This window comes from Acinonyx jubatus, chromosome D4, assembly GCF_027475565.1.
Source record: "Acinonyx jubatus isolate Ajub_Pintada_27869175 chromosome D4, VMU_Ajub_asm_v1.0, whole genome shotgun sequence".
Classification (NCBI taxonomy): domain Eukaryota; kingdom Metazoa; phylum Chordata; class Mammalia; order Carnivora; family Felidae; genus Acinonyx; species Acinonyx jubatus.
This window is the reverse complement of record NC_069391.1, coordinates 53932023-53952270: the sequence shown is the minus strand read 5'-3', so window position 1 is coordinate 53952270 and position 20248 is coordinate 53932023. Positions and strand designations below refer to the sequence as shown.

The following is a 20248-nucleotide window of genomic DNA, read 5'->3' as shown; positions in this document are numbered from 1 at the left end:
CCTCAAAGTGGATGGCCAAAATAAGTACTTTTGCACATCGTTGATCCTTTCCTCCACTATCTGTATAATTTAATCTTGGAAGTGTTTGTGCTCAGGAGGACCACCTTGTCGTCACTTGAATTTCTTCACTTACCTCTTCTGTGCTGCTTAAAATTCCACCCATTAAAGAGTCACTTGAATCTTTTTAGAAGGGGATGTCAATTTTTTTTAAGAGCTGATGTTATTAGTCATGCAAAACTCAGTGCCAATTACTTTAATCAGATTGCTTTCCTACCGGCTGTGACACAATTTCACCGTGTGGCAGGCCTCTATCTAGTTTCTCCTCTCCCTTCATATGAAACATAAACATACTCATGGCAAAAAATTCAATCTAAATAAAAAGTCTCCATTTCACCCCAGATTTCAAGAGTCTTTCCCTTTCTGATGCAGCAGGGAGTAAACATTTCTTGCAGGTATTATCCAGAGATATATGTAGGGACTAACACACACATACACACAGGGTCAATGCATAACAATCCTTTTGTTTTATCCAAATAGCCATATATTGTGTGCATTATGTGGTGCCTTTTAAAATAACTTTGAAGGATCACTGAAAAAATTTTTAAGTCAACACATATATCTGCTACATGAATAAAAAGGAAGGGGGATGGATGACTGAGCCTGGATGGCACAGTCCAGTAAGCATCTGGCTCTTGGTTTTGGCTCAGGTCATGATCTCATGGTCTGTGAGTTCGAGCCCCGCGTCCGGCTCTGTGCTGACAGCTCGGAGCCTGGAGCCTGCTTCAGATTCTGTGTTTCCCTCTCTCTCTGCCCCTCCCCCGCTCACACTCTGTCTCTCTGAAAAGTAAATAAACATTAAAAAGTAAATAAACAAATAAAAACAAAAATAGATCGTGGTAGAGCCACTTAAGAAGAAAAATTAAGTGAGTATAGGATAGTGCTTGTCAGTTAGAAGTCCCACCATCCCCACTCACCCCCAGCCCTTTCAGAAAAGAGGATCAGAGTGTAGTTTGAAAATAGCGCAGCGCTTTGCGCTTCTGATTTGATTCAATTTTGACTTTGATATTAACATTTAAAAAATCTCCGTAACAGAGAAGGATGCCAGTGTCTCGTGCCTAGCAAAGGCGTATATGATGGCGAGACACTCTTGTAGCCATTTCTACTGCACAAGTAGAGTGTATTAATCTACTGATAATGCAGCTGCTTCAAAGACAGGGTTCAGGAAAACTTAAAGCCAATCACATCTCAGTACATCATTACTCTGTGTGTAACTTTCCATACATTTATTATTTCCCCAAAGAGCGTCCCTTTATGGATCTCCTGGCAGAAACCACATCTCCAACGATGAATGGCAATTGTTTGTTCTCACACCTGGAAACTCCTGAGGCCTTTTAGGGAAGGATAAAGGGACTTGGACTCCCGAGTAGGAGTGGATTGGGGAGGACAGAGCTATTAAAAGAGCAGACACAGGTATTTTCCTTTCATATTCATTTTCTTAAAATTGAATTAGGTTCTTGTGAAAAGCTGTTTTGTAGAATAACGACCTCTTTATGGTTTCACCAGCTGAAACATAAAAGGCTGTCTGTGCTGTGGTGTAAGTTCTGAATGCAGGAGAAAATTCCCTACTTTGCTGGTAATTTTCATGATAATAAGAATAATGTTTGCAAATAACCTGACCCATTTAACCAGGAATCTTAAAGTCCACGTGTCACTGTGGTATATCATCACCTCCACTCTGGGTGAGAGGGTTGCCCGGGACCTTGACTTATTTTCACATTACAAAATTCTTTTCTCTTCTTTCTCAGGAAGAGAAGGAACCATTTTAGTTAAAAATTAACTAAAATTTAGTTTAAAAATTTTAAAAGCATCATTTGACCCTTGGAGAACAGGACCTAGGAATACTTCTGGCTTCTGCCATTACTTCTTATCCAAATAATGTACAATTTTCTAAATATATTTTGAAAGAATGAACTCAGTCCAATAACCAGACTCACCTCTGAGCTATTGGCCGATGGAAAATTTTAAATGGCACACAGCACCACAGGAAACTTCCTTTCACCTAGATCTAGAATGCTTCTGGGTCTTTAACCATGGGAACCCCAGAAGAAGCAAGGGAAAAATCAGTTTAATCGCACTCATTAGGATGGCCCCGGGGGTTATAGAAGGTAGATTGAGAGCTTGAGGACTAAAGGCCAGGTACAAAAAAACAAATCAAGGACCAGTTGTTGCCTGACCAGATTTTGACCCAATAAGTTGGTGATGTAAATAGAGAAATGCAGCAAGGCCGTCAGAACAAGGGGGCAATGTCTCCATTCACTTTGAGCCAATTCGGAAGTTAGCTACATGGTAAACAAGAAAACAGAGTAATCCTGCTAGGGTCAAGAGCACCGTGCCATACATGGGAGACGTTAGACTGGGTTCTTCCTAAGAAATGCATTTCCGCTGGACCACCCCTGCCTTGAACCTTGTGCCACAGCATTGAGTCGTAACAATACAAGAGGTACCATCTCCGGAGGTGCGCTCTATGTCGGGCTTGGTGCTTTTCCTACGTTACCTCTAATCCACACAATTGCACCGCAGAGAAGGCCTATCCACACCCCTGCTTCTCAGAGGAGGAATCTGGGTAATTTGCACAAAGCCACACAGCCTGGAGCGGTGGCTCAGGGATTTGAACCGAGGGTGGGGAAATAGGGAGCTGTCACGGGTCCTCCTTGTCCGTTCCCACATCACCCAGATCTCTGCCACACTGGGGTTCCTGTTCCCTAACACCCAATTTTCTCACAGTGACCACCTGACTTCCTGTGCTGCAGATGAGCAGAGTACCTGTTGAATGAAACTCTGGGTCTCAGTGACTTTGGCCATAAACCACAGTGGTGGTTTAATGCCCCCTTAACAGCAAGTGTTACTGCCTTCGGGCCACTTCTCATTAGCCCACAAAATTTATGTTTCTGTTCCTTTTTATCAAGGTCGTATCGTTTCTCTTTCCCCTCTTCCCTCTCTATTATACTCCTTGCCTGAAGCCTCTCCTTCCTGTTTTTTCTCTTTAAAAACAAAAAACAAAAAACAACCCATAGACATCAGCCCATATCCCTCAATTCCAATATGTATTCATGCCTCAAACCCACTTGTGAGCAGGTGATTGTCACCTGTGCTGCAGGTGCTGCAAGGGGTATGGACATCGCTGAAACCAACACTGTCTGCCAGAACATTCTACGGTGATGACAACATTATGCAATGTGCACTGTCTCATACAGTAGTTACTGGAAACGTGGCTTATGTGACAGAGAGACTGAATTTTAAATTTGGTTGAGTTTTAATTTTAGTTTAAACAGCCACATGTAATTAGCAGTTACTGTAGCGGACAGGCATCCCAGGAAGGCTGAAAGAGTATTTCTGAAGGTCTTGGGATCTTCAGAAACCTACTACGTACACGGAGCTGGGCCTGGGACTCACGCCTTACTTTCGTAAGGGCTACCTTACTTGTAGGAGTTCCCAAGAATCCAGAGTCACGCTTTAAGAATAAAGATCTGGCTAGGCCTGGGACTGGCCATGGGAACGAGAGCAGGAGCAGGTCTGGTTGTAGCCAGAATAGTCTGCGGGTTAGAAGACGGGGACAAATTACAGAGGGAAGCATGCGGGACAAAACCTCAGTCTTTATACTTACTAGCTGTGCGACCTTGGACACACAGGAGTTCCTCACTAAGGAATTGTTTCAGATAGTCACGTTGGGAAACACTTTAGTATTACCCACTAAGACAGGCATACCCCATGGCACGGCGATTCTACTTCTAGGTATAAATATTCACGATGCTCTTGCATAAGTGTATCCGGTTACATGTGCGAGAAAGTTCCTAGCAGAGCTGCTTGGTAGAACCCCCAGATGGAGCGAACTTGAGTGTCCCCCCAGTGGGATAATAGAAAATAGGGATGTATTCCTCCAATAGAATATAGCCCGGCAACAAAAATGATTGCAAGAAATGCACTGCAGCTCCAATACTGGGGGATGGTATCAAAGAAGAATGAAAGTCCAGAAAAAGAAAAGCAAGCAAGGAAAGGAAGAGATAATTAGAAGGTTTGGCGGACAGTACAGGGACGGTAACACGACCATGTCTCGAACACTGCGTTTCCCGGGCTGGGTACCTGGAAACTTCCCAACAGCGTATGCCACAGCTTGGAAATAGGTAACTTATTAGCTTAGCCTTAGGCTCAAGAAAACAGTGTGGGGCGCTTAAGAAGAGGGTTATTTGGCAAGAGGAAGACGACAAAAATTGAAAACAAAAGTTCACAGGCTCACTCCATCCTTGACACTCTTTGACTACTGGTTTAGTAAAGTGAGCTTTGTAGCAAAGTCACTTAGAAGTATTTGTAATTCATCATAAATGTGAAGTTCACCTGCTTAGGAAATCCATTTACAGCTTTATTCGTAGGGTGATGTGGACTTATTCTCAAGTAAATCTCCTTTCATTGAGGGCTCAATACTGAAATACAAGCGGATCCTTATATACCATTGATTACTCTTTCGGTGCCCAGAAAGGGTGGATCTGTTTGCCTTCTAGGCTGAGAGGAAGGAGGTGTTCCAGAATTAATAATTCAAATAGGGCTGTTACACCAGGAGAGGAGAGAAGAGTGTCGGAGGCAGTGTTAAGAATCTGGGAAGGCTGCCAGCGTGGTTTGCATGATAAGGGTGGCTAAAAACATACAGAGAAATATGATCCAGTGGTTGATCTGTTTCCTTTTCATTTTTAAGGGTGGTTTACTTTTAAACGAAATTGTGCGATTTTCAAGTTATTATAAGGACCTAGCTGATTACAGATTTCTTTTAAGACCAGCGTTTCTGCAAGCAGCCTGCTGACAATAAGAGAATTTGATCTTTACGCTTTTTTTTTTTAAAGCACCTTTCATGATGACAGAGGGTGTACCCTGAAGATTTACACCACCCCATCTCATCTCTGGCCACCTTGCCGAGTGCCGCCTATGTGGCCATATCTAAAGCCCATTACAATTTACAAATTAAAAGCCAGTGGGAAAGAACATAATCTTGGCAAGGGCCTCTTGGGAAATCTCGCAACTGCAAGAGCGCCATGGAAGAGCGCTTTAAATACCAAAATGCATCGTGGTTCATCCAATCTCATCACAATTGTACAGAAGGGCATGTGGCCAAAGCCTTGCAGGGAAGGGGCCGGAGTGCTCCTGCCCAGGATTGGCCAGGGTGGGGCGCGATGCTAAGCGAGCCACTTAGCCCACTTGTGCTCCATGAGGAGCACGCCACATGCTTCTTTGCACATTCTTTTCAATCCTCGTGTGGCTGGCATTTGGGAAAATATCGGCTGCAACCAGACCTCGCAATCTCGATGACAGCTCTTGAAATCCCAACTTTCTCGCGGCAACGTCTACTGTCGGCTCCCCACCCCTGTCACCAGAGAGCCTTCCCCACCCAAGTTGTGCTGCAAATAGAAAGAAGTTCAGATGTACATGTTTGGCTGCCTCCTCTAAAGGCCTCAACAACTATTCAGGTGGTAAATAGCCCAAGAGAAACGCGGCTGATAAAATTAGTTCAAATATTTCGCGGAAAACAAACCTGACACCGCCATGACACTTGATAGCACAGCCTCAGCACCTCGAACCTTTCCAAACCCTCTTGCCTTCAAAGCCTAAATGTCTGCTTTTCAATTGAATTATTTTTTTTTCTTCCCAAAGCCAATCTTTACCACCTCCTCCTCTCGAAAGATAAAGAGAGAGAGAGAGAGAGAGAGAACCATATGGTTACAGGATAGATGGTCCAACCAGGAATTTTACATTATAAATGACTCTGTGGAAGGTTAATATCCAAGGTCAGGTGTTATTAATATCTATTTGAATTTTGTTCGTCTGGTCTATGATATCATCTGAGTCACTTCATTGATTTATAACATGGTAATCCCAGACCATCATTCATTTTCCTGAAATTCTATTCAGGGCTGGGTATCAGACCCTCTCTCGAATACCCTTTTTGGTTTTCTCTGATCAGTGGCTTTGCAGTCCTTGCTCTTATCACCTTCCCACAGGTAACACTATACCTGGTGTCCAAGATCATTTGATTGATTTTTTTTCACTGTGTCACCTTCTCCCTTTCCTATATCTTATTGTGGAAAAAAAAAAAAATTAACCCTTCTCCTGAGAAGTGTTTCATGGTATTTCTCTCCTGGAAGCCCGTTTTCCATCCTGGTTTGCACATCCTCTGGAGGCATATAGGCCTGCTAGTTTGTCTGTCTCACATAGGAGACGTCCTTTCCAATGTAGCTGAAAGTCTTGGGCTCAACCCCTCGTAAGAATTAACAGTCCTCAGGACTCACACTGCGTGTTAGCTACACTGAGGGCTAAGGGCTTTGTTGGATGCTCATCTAATGAACGCTCACAGCAAACCTTTGGGGGAGGTGACATTATTTTGCCCACTCAGCAAATGAGGAAACTGAGGTGCCGAGAGGCTCAAGGAACATACCCAAGGTCAGCCAGTAATAAGTGGCCAACGTGGGACATGAGCCCTCAGTCTCTCTGTTTCCAAAGCTTGTGGATATTATCACTTTCTAACTGCCACGGCCAGTCTTTATACATGACACAGTTATTTTTCCAAAATGGGCTGGGAGGTCTTTGCAAAACATACATTAACACTAAAACATATCAGCATCTGGTATACTTACATACATTTTTTTCTTGTGCGTCTAAAAATAAAATCAACTTTTTAAACCATTGGAAAAGTAGCATATGCTAATATAGAAAGTTCTTAATTAGAAAGAAGGGGAAAAAACCCAGCAATTCAAAGGCTACCACAGCTAAAATTTTGATACTTCTTATTTTTCCATGCATGATTTATATATTTGTAATCTTCTGTATATACAAATTTGTATCCCTAACATGGGGTCAGAAACCCAGTGTGACCTTGATAAACATGCTGAATCGTAACATGAAATCTAGTCAAACATTGTTGAGTACGTTATTGAATAGGTAATACATATACTTGTTTAAAATTTCAAATACAGAGAAAGATATATAGTGAAAATCTGTCTCTTACACATAAAGTAATTACTCTTAGTTTCACCTTATGAAGATGCTTTGCTGTCCAGAGTTTAAAAGCCTAAGCTCCAAACTGTCCTTCTTCTTTTTTTTTTTAAGTTCATTTATTTATTTGGGGAGGGGGAGTAAGAGGGGCAAGAGAGAGAGGGAAAGAGAGAATCCCAGGCAGGGATTCTGCCAGAGCAGAGCCCAACACGGGGCTCAGTCCTTCAAACCACGAGATCATAACCTCAGCTGAAATCAAGAGTCGGATGCTTAACTGACTGAGCCTCCCGGGTGCCCCTGTCCTTCTTGGGAGCATATGCATGGATAAGCATATGCCAATTACCTAAATTCTGGCCCAAAAGAATAGAGTCCAGAGAGAAAATTTTCGCCTAGCAAATATCCCACTTCGGAGTTTCTATCTTCTGTCACGGAAATCTAGGTTTTCAGCTCAGTGAGAGACCCTTCCAAAGAGCCATACCTTATTCTACAGAACTCAATAGGCAATCACAATCCCATACACCCCAACAATTCTCACATGATTAGAGATACACACATAAAAGAAGGGGGTAGTTTTATTATGCATCTTCGTGGAGTAACATACAAGATTCCAGTAGGAAACAAAATTACCCTTATTATTTCTCTTTACAGCATACGAGTTCAAGAAAATGGAGGTTGGTTTTTCCATTTGCATACATTTGCTAGACTGTTTACATAAACTCCCAACACAAGGGAAGGCGGTCGTAATGGCCTGAGATAAAGGTTTTCAAGTTAAGAGATTCTCAAAATCTGTTCCATAGGCTATTAGTTCCTGGAGATGTTATTAGGTATTGCACAGAAAAGGGGGATCCCACAGACTAATAAGTTCAGCAATTCTTAAGAGAAGAAAAAATGAGAAATGAGACTGACCACAGAATATTTTTTAAGGAGTCGGGTTCCCTACGGCACACTTTGGGAAATGGTGTGTGATTTTCGCTGCTTTGGCTGTTACATTTGGCACATGACAAGTATATGGCTTAGGATTAGGTGACTAATTATTCATCCCTGTGTATCTTGGTTTCATCATGTAATCATTTACTCTTTACGAAAAAGTTGTTTTTTAGCCTGGGTTTGCCAGTAACTAGTAGAAGCAGATTGGGAAGAGCTCTGTGACCTTGGGTTCAGACCCGTGTTCTTTTCGACCTCGTTGCACTGTTTGAACAGCAGGCGTGGTGACACCATTCAGGACTGTGCAATCGTGAGCATCGAGTTTCTTCTTCATTTGAAGCGTACATTAGAAAACACACATTTTTATGAAAAATGACCCTAAAAATAAAAGGCAAGCCATAGATCGGAGCGAAATATTTGCAGCTGCGTGTAGCCAACAAAATATGAATATCCAGAATATAGGTAATCATGGCAAATCAGTAAGAAGAAGAAACAAGCAATTCAATGGGAAAATGAGCAAAGGAGAGAAACAAGCAATTCACAAACCACAAAGATATGCCAACAAATATATTAGGACTCCCTGATTTGGGGCATCCGGGTGGCTCCATCAGTTAAGTGGCCAACTCTTGATTTCAGCTGAGGTCATGATCTCACAGTTTCACGAATTCGAACCCCATGTCGGGCTCCGTGCTGTTAGTGCGGAGCCTGCTTGGGATCCTCTGTCTCCCTCTCTCTCTGCCCCTCCCCGACTTGTGTTGTCTCTGTCTCTCTCAAAATAAATACACATTAAAAATTTTTTTAAAAAAAAGACTCCTTGGTTTATCAGGGAGATGCAAATTAAAACAAGGTATCATTTCACCTCTCTCAGACTGGCAGAGGATGTTCAAGTCTGGCAAAGTGGGCGTGTAGATTGGTATAATTATATTGGAGAATAGTTTAGCAATAATTGTGGAGTGAAACATGGGCCTATTTTACAACACAGGGCATCCTTATAATTAGATTTGTTGGGGCAAAGTTATCCGCTAACTAGGATTTTCACTATACTTTTTGTGCATTTGAAATACTTTGCAATTTAAAAAAACAAAAAAAAACCTAGATCAATGGTTTCAAGCTAGGATGCACATTAAAATTACTGAGGAATTTAAAATTTTTTCCATGCCAGGGTTGCACCACAGACCAATTCCATCAGAAACTTAAGAGGCGGGGCCTGGATACCAGTATTGTTTAAACACTTTTCCAGTGATTCTAACGTGCAGAATTAGCGACCCACTGAGTCAGATGATCTCAAAAGTTCCTTTCAAATGATATTCTCTATTTCTAAACGTCTTAATTGCACTGATTCCTCATGTGGTTTCATGTGAACGGAACGGTGTGCAAAGCCAGGCTCTGTTCGTATTCACTAAGAACTTTCCTCTTATCAAAACTAGTTATCTTCTCCTGGTGCTCATGCGTCTTTTGTTTCCTAGAACTACATGTTACTCCTCCCCCATTCAAGTTCATCTCTCCCCCTTTCTCCTCCCACCTTTCTGGGTCCATCCGCACAGGCAATTCATCCAAACACCACAAACAGGCTCTGAGTCATTCATATGCATTGCTTTTGAACATATTAAATAGATCCATATGCTTATCTCCAGTAAGATATAGGTTTTTCCTTCAGAAAATAGAATACAAAAAAAAAAAAAATCATTCCAATGTGTACACTTTAAAAATTTTAAGCAGGCATCTAAAACGAAGCAGAAATTAAAAGTAACTTGGACCAGAATTTTGAACATTAAAACATTACAGCAAATTGGTAAAACATAAACCAAATATATAGATGTCTACTTTATATCCAAAAAAGTTACTCTTTCCCTGCCACGTATATATAGGCAGCCCTCCACTTCAATCAGAGTTGGATCACAACTAGAACAGTAACGAATGTGGCCTTTTCCAACATTTCTACCCCTAAAGACTCTTTATTGTCTCCTCCAACTTCAGAAATTCCTATGAAGTCATTACCAACCAATCGGAGTTTCAAACGGTTTGAAATAACTGATGTAGCCAGCCACAATGAGTTGATATAGAATCAAAGAAATGTGACATTCTCCTTAGCCTGGGCAGTTGTGTCATGGGTAAACGTATGATTTCTATTAGATTTCCCAAAATATGGAAAAATCACTTTCAGACCCTCAGCACTACCTCTGGGGATACTTATTTTAGATTAGAACCACTAACCAAAGTGCCATTGTCTTGAATAAACCTTACCAAAATCTGATCTCAGAGACAGTAAGAAAGGAAATGCTGAAATACAATATATGTCAAGAGCCCAGGAGAACGTCCAACACTACCTAAGGCTCATTGGAAGGCGAGGAAATCATGCCGTAGTTATAAGATTAGACAGACCTGAGTGTTAATCTCGGTTGTACGGTTTTTTTAGGGCATAGCCTTGGGCAGGTGGCTTCATATTTCTAAACTTCCATTTCCTCATGTATAGAATACAGAAAATAAAAATAGTGACTTCCATACCCAACACCCAGATCTTGTTTTTTCTTTTTTAAAAAAAAATTTAGTGTTTATTTATTTATTTTGTGAGGTGGGGGGAGAGGCAGAGAGAGAGAATTCCCCAAGCAGGTTCTCCATTGTCAGTGTAGAGCCCGATGTGAGGCTCGATCCCACAAACCATGAGATCATGACCTAAGCCGAGAGTCAGACGCTTAACCAAGGCACCCAGGCACCCCCAGATCTTGGTTTTTAATACCCTTCTCTAATATGGGAACCAGGACTCTTTGTAACTTTGGGGCAAGGAATCTATAAGATAAGCCTGGAGCATCTTGCAGTGCAAGGAAGTTAGAAGATCCTCAAAAAAACAGAACAAGGGGAGTATGTCAAAGGGACATGAGAACCAACTAAAAGTGCTCCCAGTGGCCAAATCTGAGACAATTTAATCAACAAAATCAATGCGGTATTGGATTATAATCAGAAGTATAAAATAAACATCCTTGAGTCCAAACCGATACAGATAAGTGAATCAATGAACGCGGAAGAACGGACAAACCACTAATATAGAAAAATTCCAAATAATTTATGTAGATTATGGCCCTTCAAAGAGGTGGAATGGAACTCCCCTTCCTTAACCATGGGCCGTGCATTTCTCCCAGAGTGCAGCATGGAAAGGAGGTTGGTGGGGAGTAACTTTAAAGTGGAGAAACCTGACAAACACCATTTCAGCCATGGGTTCAAGCAGCTTCACGTTATCAGTGATAAATTCCATAGGTAGCAGATGCTCTTGACATCATGTGATGAGAATGGAACTTGACCTCCATGGTCTTCCTCCTAAGGACTCATTTTCCAGTGTAATCATGGGAAAAACCCAAAGGGAGGGACAGTCTACAAAATACCTGACCAGTACTCCTCAGAACAGCCAAGGTCCAAAACAAGGTCCCAAACAAGAAAAATCTGAGAAGCTGCCATAACCAAGAGAAGCCTAAGGAGACATGTGGTATCCTGGGACAGAAAAAAAGAAAGGACATCAGGTAAACACGAAGGAAATCTGAATAAAGTATGGACTGTAGCTGATAATGTATCAATATGGTTCATTAGTTTTGAAAATGTACCATACTAATGTAAGAGGTTAATCATAGGGGAAACTGGGTGGAGGCGTATACTGGAAACCTCTATACTATTCCGAAATAAAATCGTTATTAAGAGAAATAATTACCTCATAGGGTGGTGGTGAGGGTTATGAAATAACACATTTAAAGCATTTAGCACAGTGCCTGGCACATACTTAGACTAATACTGGGTAATTATTGGCTAGCCACATTGCAGTTAATTCATGAACTGCTTACCAATCTACTCCAGAAGCAGGATATGCGTATTATTGGGGAGCATTAGCAGCGATCTAGTAACTCCCACCATCTTAAGTATACGTGTTCTTAAAGATCAATAGCCTTGAGAAGCCTATTGTTGTCTTCGCTAGGTGAGCCTATTCCATTTTTCTGCATTATTCTGCATGTCAGGGTAGACCTCTGAGTAATGAATTGGACGACGCTTCTGGATGATTCAACTTTCTCTGCACCGAGCTGGGCAATGCTCCTTTAATAACTTTCCTCCAACCCCGTCTCCTTATCCAACAAATTTAACTCTAGCCATTTTATGAGAAACGTGCCGCCTACACCTCCAGCACGTTGGAGCATCTCTGTGGCGCTACAGCACTGGGTACAGCCTAAACCATGTCACCAACTGCTCCTTGCTTCCCCCGATATCGCTGGCTCCTACTGATACATCCATTCCTCCCACTTTGTCCATTAAGCCTCTTTGACCTTGCTCCCACCTCATACTGGAAGTCACAGCAACCTCCTCTGTGTGCCGGATTTGGATTCGTTTTTTAACACTGGGGCACAGCCCTGCGCTGAAGGTGTCTGCAGGCATTCTGCATAATCTCTCCTAGTTTGTCAGCTCCCTCCGGGCTGAGGCCAACCCCAAGTCCACCTGGTAACCTTCTCCACATTTAGCACCAAGTCGGGCACATCCAGTGCTCCAGTAAACATTTATTGAAGTGATGCTAATTTGGATGGCATCCAAAAAGTAACTGATGCCCTCAAATGCAAGGATTCATCTCCCTCAGCAGAGAGAGCTCCAGAGAGGGCTTTACCGAGTTGTCTGAAGGGACAATTCCCAGGGATCTATAATAAAGTCAAAGTAAAGCCTCATTTTTCCTGTCAGGTTTTTTTTTGGTTTTTGTTTTGTTTTTTTGCTTAATATAATTCTCCCTCCTCGTCAGAATTGGTTGTTTTTTCTTCTTGTGTCTTGTTAATGTTAGTTACACCATTTGGGGCAAATTAGCAAGTATCGGAGTCGTTAAACCCAACATGTCCCACGTCTTTAAGGCCATGGGAAGGAGTTTTGGGGTCGAACTGCTCATTGCTCAATGATACACATAGCTAAAATAAATTTTTATCATCCATCCATCCATCCATCCATCTTTTATCCATCCTCTTTCAACAGTATTTACTGATTGATATAAGCAGGTATTATGCTGGGTACTGGAGGTGCATGAGAGAGTCCCTGCCCTCAAAGATCTCCCAATGTAGTGAGGGAAAGAGATACACAAGTACAAGTGCACCGTGACAAGTGTCGTCATAAGAGTAATGAGGACACTCTAGTCGGAGGGATATATTCATAGAGGAAGCGATGCTTGAGCCCAAAAATGAAATCAGTAAAAAGCACGGATTGTTTCATGGATTTCTTCAAACAGCTTCCATGTCTAGAAGGCTCGGAATGACACCCGGCGTCTGACATTTCCCAACTTTGACCATTGGCAAGTCACTGACCCTCAGTTTCCACCTCTGTACAATAGCATCCCTGTAATGATTGCCTAAAGGGCTGTGAGAGTTTAAGTAAATTATTATTATCATATTTATTACAAGGCAAAGGAGAATATTTTCCCCTTATAACCTCTTCCACCCCACTCAACTTCTGCAAGAATGGAAAATTTTATCTGGATCTGTTCTTTCTCTTGAATGATCTATTTAATCAAGCTTTACTTTGCTAGACTGCGCTGGGTGGCTTTCTCAACCCCTGGGTGCCCCCGATATCAACGCATGGTGCGAGAGCACGCCCGACAGCCGGATTTGGGGTGTCCTTATATGCGCTACCCCCATGGCTCCTTCGAACAGGATTCCTGGACCGCAGTTGTGGCTGGTCTCATCTTAGAACCCAATATTCCAGTCTAGTTGGACACGGATTCCTATTTTGCGGCAGCAAAGGCACAAACACTAATACAAAAAGCAAGAGATGTCGCGTCTTAAGGAAGAAACCTTGGATCCCGTTTGAAAAAAGGTAGCAGCGATTGAGAAGGGGGATCCAGGCAATTGCAAGCGTCCGAAAACCATCTCTGACAGGCTGGGCCGGGCTTTGCAAAAATCCAAAGCAAACAGGCCTACGGGACATGGAGCCACATGCTTTTCTTGTGAGCCCCACAAATGTAAAGCTCCCTTAATCCACACGAAAATAAACCTGAAACGTAAGCCGGCCCAGATCTGGACCCAGTATGACCTCTTCCACCACCACACAGCCCATTCTGCGACCTACTGGGTTGCCAGGCCACGCTAATTTCACCTCAAATTCTCCCTCGTCCCTCCCCCCACCTCCTCTCATACTCCTTTGACATTTTTGCCACCCAAACAGCATCCCAAAATGCCTCATTTGGTGACATCACAGATAGCCATGGGTTGCTTCTGGTATCCCATCTGTTCCTGCAGGGCCTTGCCTCAGTGAGGGCGATCTGAAGGGAGTGTTCAGTTGAGGCTGGGGTGGGGGTGGGGTGGGGATCGGGCCTTTGAAGCTGTTTTCTATCGGGGCACTGCAGCTGTCAGTGTTGGCTGCGGAAGCCAGTGATTGTCCTTGGAGCTCCCGTTGCCGGCAGGGCACTGTGCTTTTGGATATTAATTGGGCTTTCATTATGTGAATGTACCCAGAGGCTTTGCAGTCGATTCCTATATCTATATTGATTCATAAAAAATGCCAATAAATAAGAGCTCTCTCAAAGCAGCTTCTAATCTTTTCGATAATGAGTTGGTTTATGTTTTTCCCCAATTTTCTTTCTTTCTTTCTTTCTTTCTTTCTTTCTTTCTTTCTCTCTCTCTCTTTTTTTTTTTTTTTCTTTTTTCTTTTGACACATTACCGCATAATAGATCACAGAATCTTTGGGACAATGGACAGGCACATTGGCTAAATCACCTTATTACAGTTCCATATAGTTGAAAAGAGGCTTAATGCTAAATTATCAGATCCCAGCTATTGTGGAAACCAAGAAAGAATAATGCTCCAAAATAACACTGTGGTGCCTCTGTGCACTCATTGTCCCAGAAGCTATTGGCACGTCTCCTGCGGGAGTGTTCCATTGAGTCAGCAATCCCCTGAAATGAACGGTGGGGCCCAAATTCGGGCTGGGAGTGAGTCTCTCTACTTTTTGGTGTAGTATAGGTTATGAGATCTTTTAGGGCCTGGGCTTTCAGGAAAAAAAAAAAATCTTGTTTTACATTTGTGTGTAACTGTGGGCAAAATTATTTCATTAGCTATGAAACGCCCCAGATTAGGCATGTCACAGACTACCTCAGCATGCAGAATTACTGTATATTATCCCACACAAAGTGGACACGAAAGCAGAAATTGCACATCCGTTTCATTTCACTGAAACTTTTCAAAGGAAGGAAGGATGTTCATTAAAAGTTAACAGTGGCACAGCTGTGCAGAACTCTCAGAGAAAATGTCACTGTCAAGGGAGCCTGACTGTGACCAAGTATCATTCTCTGTAGCAGAATGTGAGGTTCCTGTGGTCTGTTGAGCTGTTAATGGCATTGAGAGAGAAGAGCAGGGCCCCCAAGAGAGTGAGCGTGCAGACGGGTTTGGGGAGGTCATTGTGCTAGCCTGCGTGCCACAACTTTAACAAGGAGTAAACATGATTTTGTTCCCCTGAACCAGAAAGAGTCGGAGAGCCTAACGAAAGTCTTCCTCTTGTTTCTGGGAAGATGAGGAGACACCATTTCTTTACAGTAAACTCTGTATGTCCAACTGTCTCTGTCTCTCTCTCTCTCTCTCTCTTACTTCCTCTTTAAATAAAGGGGCCATGCATGTTAAGTGGACACCAGTGGAAAGGCAAAAACAAAGAAAACAAACAAAAAACCTAACTCCTACTAAAACTGAACTTTAATAGTTGCTGTTACCGTGTCCAACTCTTTGCTTTCTCTGCAGGATTATATTCAGTTATTTCTCACGCAATCTCTGAGGGGGGAAGAAAAAGCGTGCAACCAACGGCTTCGGTAAATATGCGAAGATAACTGCGTATTCCTGCTATTAGATAAATTCCTTTTAAACTGCTTGCAAATGTTCAGTGGGGGCTACGGAAATTTAGGTAGGAGTAAAGATAATAAGTAAGTGCTAATTTTGGAGAAGATCCATAGTTCTCAATTCCAAGAAATTTAAAAATACCCAATGCGATACATCTCTTTATGAATTGAAAAATGGGTAGAGAATAAAAACAATTTTTTCCCCAAGATTTAAGAAATCCTTCTCAAGTCTTCATCTGACCCAAGACTGAGAAGGGACTCAGAACCAACTTAAGAAAACCACTAAATTCCTATTCAAGACCATAAGGACTCGTGATGATACCTTGGTACAAATATTTTTTTTAAACTTAATAGGGGAATAACAAGTCAGGCAGCAATATGATGCAAAACCTTTATCTTACCGAGGTGTTCTGTCTCTAGTAGCTATACAAATGCACCTCTATTAATTAAGGTATGTTAATAAGGAAGAAAATAAGATTCCATTCAGAAGGGTACAAAGAAGATATAATGGGCATGCACTGCCTTTCAGAGCACACAGATAAAGCAGAAAAAATGACAGATATTAAAAAGATGGCGCCATTCAGTCATTCTTCTGGTTTTCTCATGTTGCCTGGATGGTTCATCACCAGTATATTTATAGTAATGACCTCCATTTATTTAGTGCCCACTGTGTTCCAGGTTCTACGCAATATGCTTACCTAATAGAAATATTTCCCATACCATTACGGGTTATGTTATTGGAGCTGGCAAAGACCAACGACTTTTTATTTATTTTTGATAAGGACTTTGGAGTGGGGTATAATAGTAGAAGATGAAAAGGACAATGAAAGGTATTCCTCTGCGTTTTGTAGATTTTTCTCCATTTTTCAGCTTAATTGCTTCTCGACTAAACTCACAACCTGCGGGAAGGGGATAAACCTCAGAATATCTGTGCTATTTCTTCTCCCTGAAATATCTACAATTTATCCTCAGGCCTCTTCTATTCTTTCCCTCACCATTTCCAAATAATCCTATGTCAGCTCCGAAAGCCTGGAAAGCCAGCATTGAAACCAGAGGGAACTTGGCCAGAGTGGCCATATTTTCTGAACCTCGAATCGAGACACATGGCCAAAGAAGGGCATTTGAAAACAACAACAACAACAACAAAACTGGCTACACCATGTGAAATTTAGACTCTCCCAGAATATCCAAGGCACAGAGTTCTTTTAGGAATCACAGGGTTACATTTCAGGATTGCACACCAGACAACCCAAAAGTCGGCAGATACTGGGATTCTTTCCATATCCTGAACGGATCGCTGACAAGATTCCTGTAGGCTCTGCCCCTCTCAGGTGGGCCATTTTAGAATGTTTGTTTCAGGTCACTTTCTCCAGCGTGACTATCTCAGCAACTCAACGTCATAGGCATGAACAAGCAGAGGGCCCCACAGGTTGAGGGTGACTGATGTATCTTTATGGAGCAAAGCAAGCTGTTCAAAGCAAAACGGAACAAGAACAAAGAGTTCCTCCTGTACATACCAGGACTCTGTTCCACTAACAATCTAGCTCTGACATATAAATCTTTTAGACTGGTGTCAGAGCAACAGTACTATTCTATAAAGTCATTCAGCCAATGTTGTTCGAGTATAGGGGTTTGATCATCGAGACTTATATTGCCCAAAACAATAGCCACTGGCCACATGTGGCTACCGAGCACTTGAAACGTGGCTGGTGCAGACTGAGATGTGCTATAAGTGAAAATACATGCAGGATTTCAAAGATTCAGAGCGCAGACACAAAAAGTAAAATATCTCACGTACAGTAAATACATACAATTTCAATATAAATACTGATTATATGGTAGAAAATAATTTGAAATTAATTTCACCTCTTTCTTTTTCCTTTTTAAAACGTGGCTATTAGAAAATTTAAGACTGCATGTGTTGCTTGTGTTTATGGCTCACATTACATATTTCTGTTTAATGTCGCTGGTCTAGATAGCTGAATAGAGAAATAGGATGTGATTTTATAGGCTAAGCCAACAAATTTTTAGAAATTACCTCTGCTTTGCTCTTAAATTTGTGGTTAACAATAATACAAAGATCTTACATACAGGCTGAGAAAATATTTTACATGTATACTTTTGTATATATGTATTTTTTAAATTAATGTTGAGTTTCATTTTTAACTAAGAATAGGCAAAGAGCTTTTAAACAATTAAAATATCATCTTGAAATATGAAGTTGCAGATACTTAGTCTTTGGTGTTTAACTTTTCATATTCTAAGAATTAGAAATAATAATGTTTTTGATCCCTGAGGCCCAGAAGATTATTAAAATAAGTTTACTTGGATTTGATTTTTAAATTCTTTAAATGCAGAAGTTATGTTCAGGGGGCAAACGGCAATGTTATGACTCTGCTTGTTACAGTCATTACTTTGCAAGGAAATAAAATACTATACTATTATTCAATGGGAATTATTCAAAAGTTGCATATATATTTTAGGTTTTATTGTTATTTTTAGTAAATGAAGCAAGTTCTCATTTTTTTGAATTAAGCAATGTGGTAAATATATATTTAACATTTAATTTAAGCTATAACATAGTAGTGCCCAAATGTACCCTGTGCCTGGCCAACTCACAATGGTTCATATTCTTTCCTAGAACGTTGAAATCATCTTACATGACAATTTCACCTTGATGCAAGTAACAGCTAATCAGCAGTAACAAACAAAGTACTAGATCAAAGGCAGAGACACACATTTTGCTTCACTAGCAAGTTCTGCAGTTTAAATCTTCAATAAGCAAATTTAAAGCATGCTTTCAGAATAAGTATTATGATACAAATTGCAGAATGCATTATAAACTGTAGCTTTATATTCTGTTTACTTACAAGGATTCCATTTTGCACTGATGATAAATACTTAGTCTTTAGACATAAAATATTTTCACTCGGGGACATGATTCTTGCTTGATAAATGTGTGGGGTTACCGTTATTTCTCAATCAGAAAGCTTAAAAATATGTGCATTCAGAAACGTTTGCCGTATTATTTGCAGGCTTAAGTTTTTTCATCCTAAGAGAAATCAGTCTAAAAGCTGACACCAAGGGGATGATTTTGCAGAATAAAAGCTACATGACTTTTCCCCTTGGATTTCCTGTTTTATTTATTTATTTATTTATTTGCCCAACTTTGGATTATTGAGGCATCAGGTAAGAAGCCGTGAAATATACATGCTACCTATCCTGAGTAATATGCAGACCACAGCTGTAACTCAAGTTAAGCCACCAGCTAAGAATAAAAGCACCAGAAAACAAACCAACCGAAACCTAGAGCAAACAACATGCTTATCACATAATAACTATTGAATAATGCAAATATTAACAAAGCAAACCAAGCAGGGGGTCTCCATCTCAGGAAGAAGAAAAGCCAGCAAAGAGAAGGCAGTGATTGGGAAATCAGATCTGCTCTTCCTCCCTGGTTCATTACTGAGAAAAAGTGGATCAGGACTGACATCTGCTGGCCTTGTTAATGGGATGTACCCGTTGAAACTAGGGTCTTGGAGAACAAAACATTCTGGTGGGGTGATATTGCATCACTGGGGTAGGGAGGAGGCGATGGCTTGGCAGAAGCCTTGCTGGTGAGCCACCTGCAAAGTGGCCAATCAGCGGCCACTCCACCGGCCAAGGGTAGCCTCAGTTTTTCCCCCTGATAACCAGCAATGTTTTTCTAATCACTCCAAGAGGGACAGAGTACTATATAAGCAGATTTCTTGTTAGAATTATGCAAGTTCCAAGGAGTGCTGGTCAACTAGATACTCAACAGATATGACCAGACAATTTCACATCTTTACCCAACAGCTCATTGGAGAATAAATTACTTTCACACGTGAAGTATGTTATCACACCCCGACAACCTCAGTAGCTTTCAGTACACGCCGGGGTAGCAGCCTCTTGAATGTTCACCAAGTCAATGACCCAAATCTGACTTTTCTCATTCTGTCTTTTGTGCCCCCGCCCTCCCCCCCTTTCTCAAATGGAGTCTATCTCACTGAACAGACAGCAGGTTTGTGAGATTCTGTCCTCATGAGGTCTTGCTTCTAATCTCCCGGGTCTTAGTTTTCTAAGCAGAGTGTTATCCATCATTGGGGAAGGCAAGTTCTTATTGGCTTGAGGCGACCAGATGCCTGAGACAGGGTCTTAGTCATGTTCTCGGCTCCTAGCACAGTTCCTCCTACATAATAGTCACCCAGCAAATATTTGTTGGCTTACTTGGAAAGTTGAATGTTCTATACTTTCCCCATGTCGCTTTTAGGAATGCAATTTCTTTTCTTTTCTTTTTTTTTTAAGTTTATTAATTTTGAGAGAGAGAGAGAGAGAGAGAGAGAGAGAGAGAGAACATGCGCAGGAGAGGAGCAGAGAGAAGGAGAGACAAAATCCCAAGCAGGTTTCGCGCCATCGGCGCCCAGCCCATTTGGGGGCTG

General features: G+C 41.5%; 1 protein-coding gene across 5 annotated transcripts in view; it reads right to left on the bottom strand.

Annotated features, from left to right (window-relative positions):
• Positions 1-19837, bottom strand: part of NFIB (nuclear factor I B) — a 318792-nt gene extending 298955 nt beyond the window's left edge. For 2 of the 5 annotated variants that reach the window (XM_053205094.1, XM_053205095.1), the window contains exon 1: positions 19817-19837. The gene's annotated coding sequence lies outside the window, so the exon portion shown is untranslated. The remainder of the gene's footprint in view (positions 1-19816) is intronic. The other 3 variants (XM_053205096.1, XM_053205097.1, XM_053205098.1) reach the window with 2 other exon arrangements.
• Positions 19838-20248: the final 411 nt, after the last annotated feature.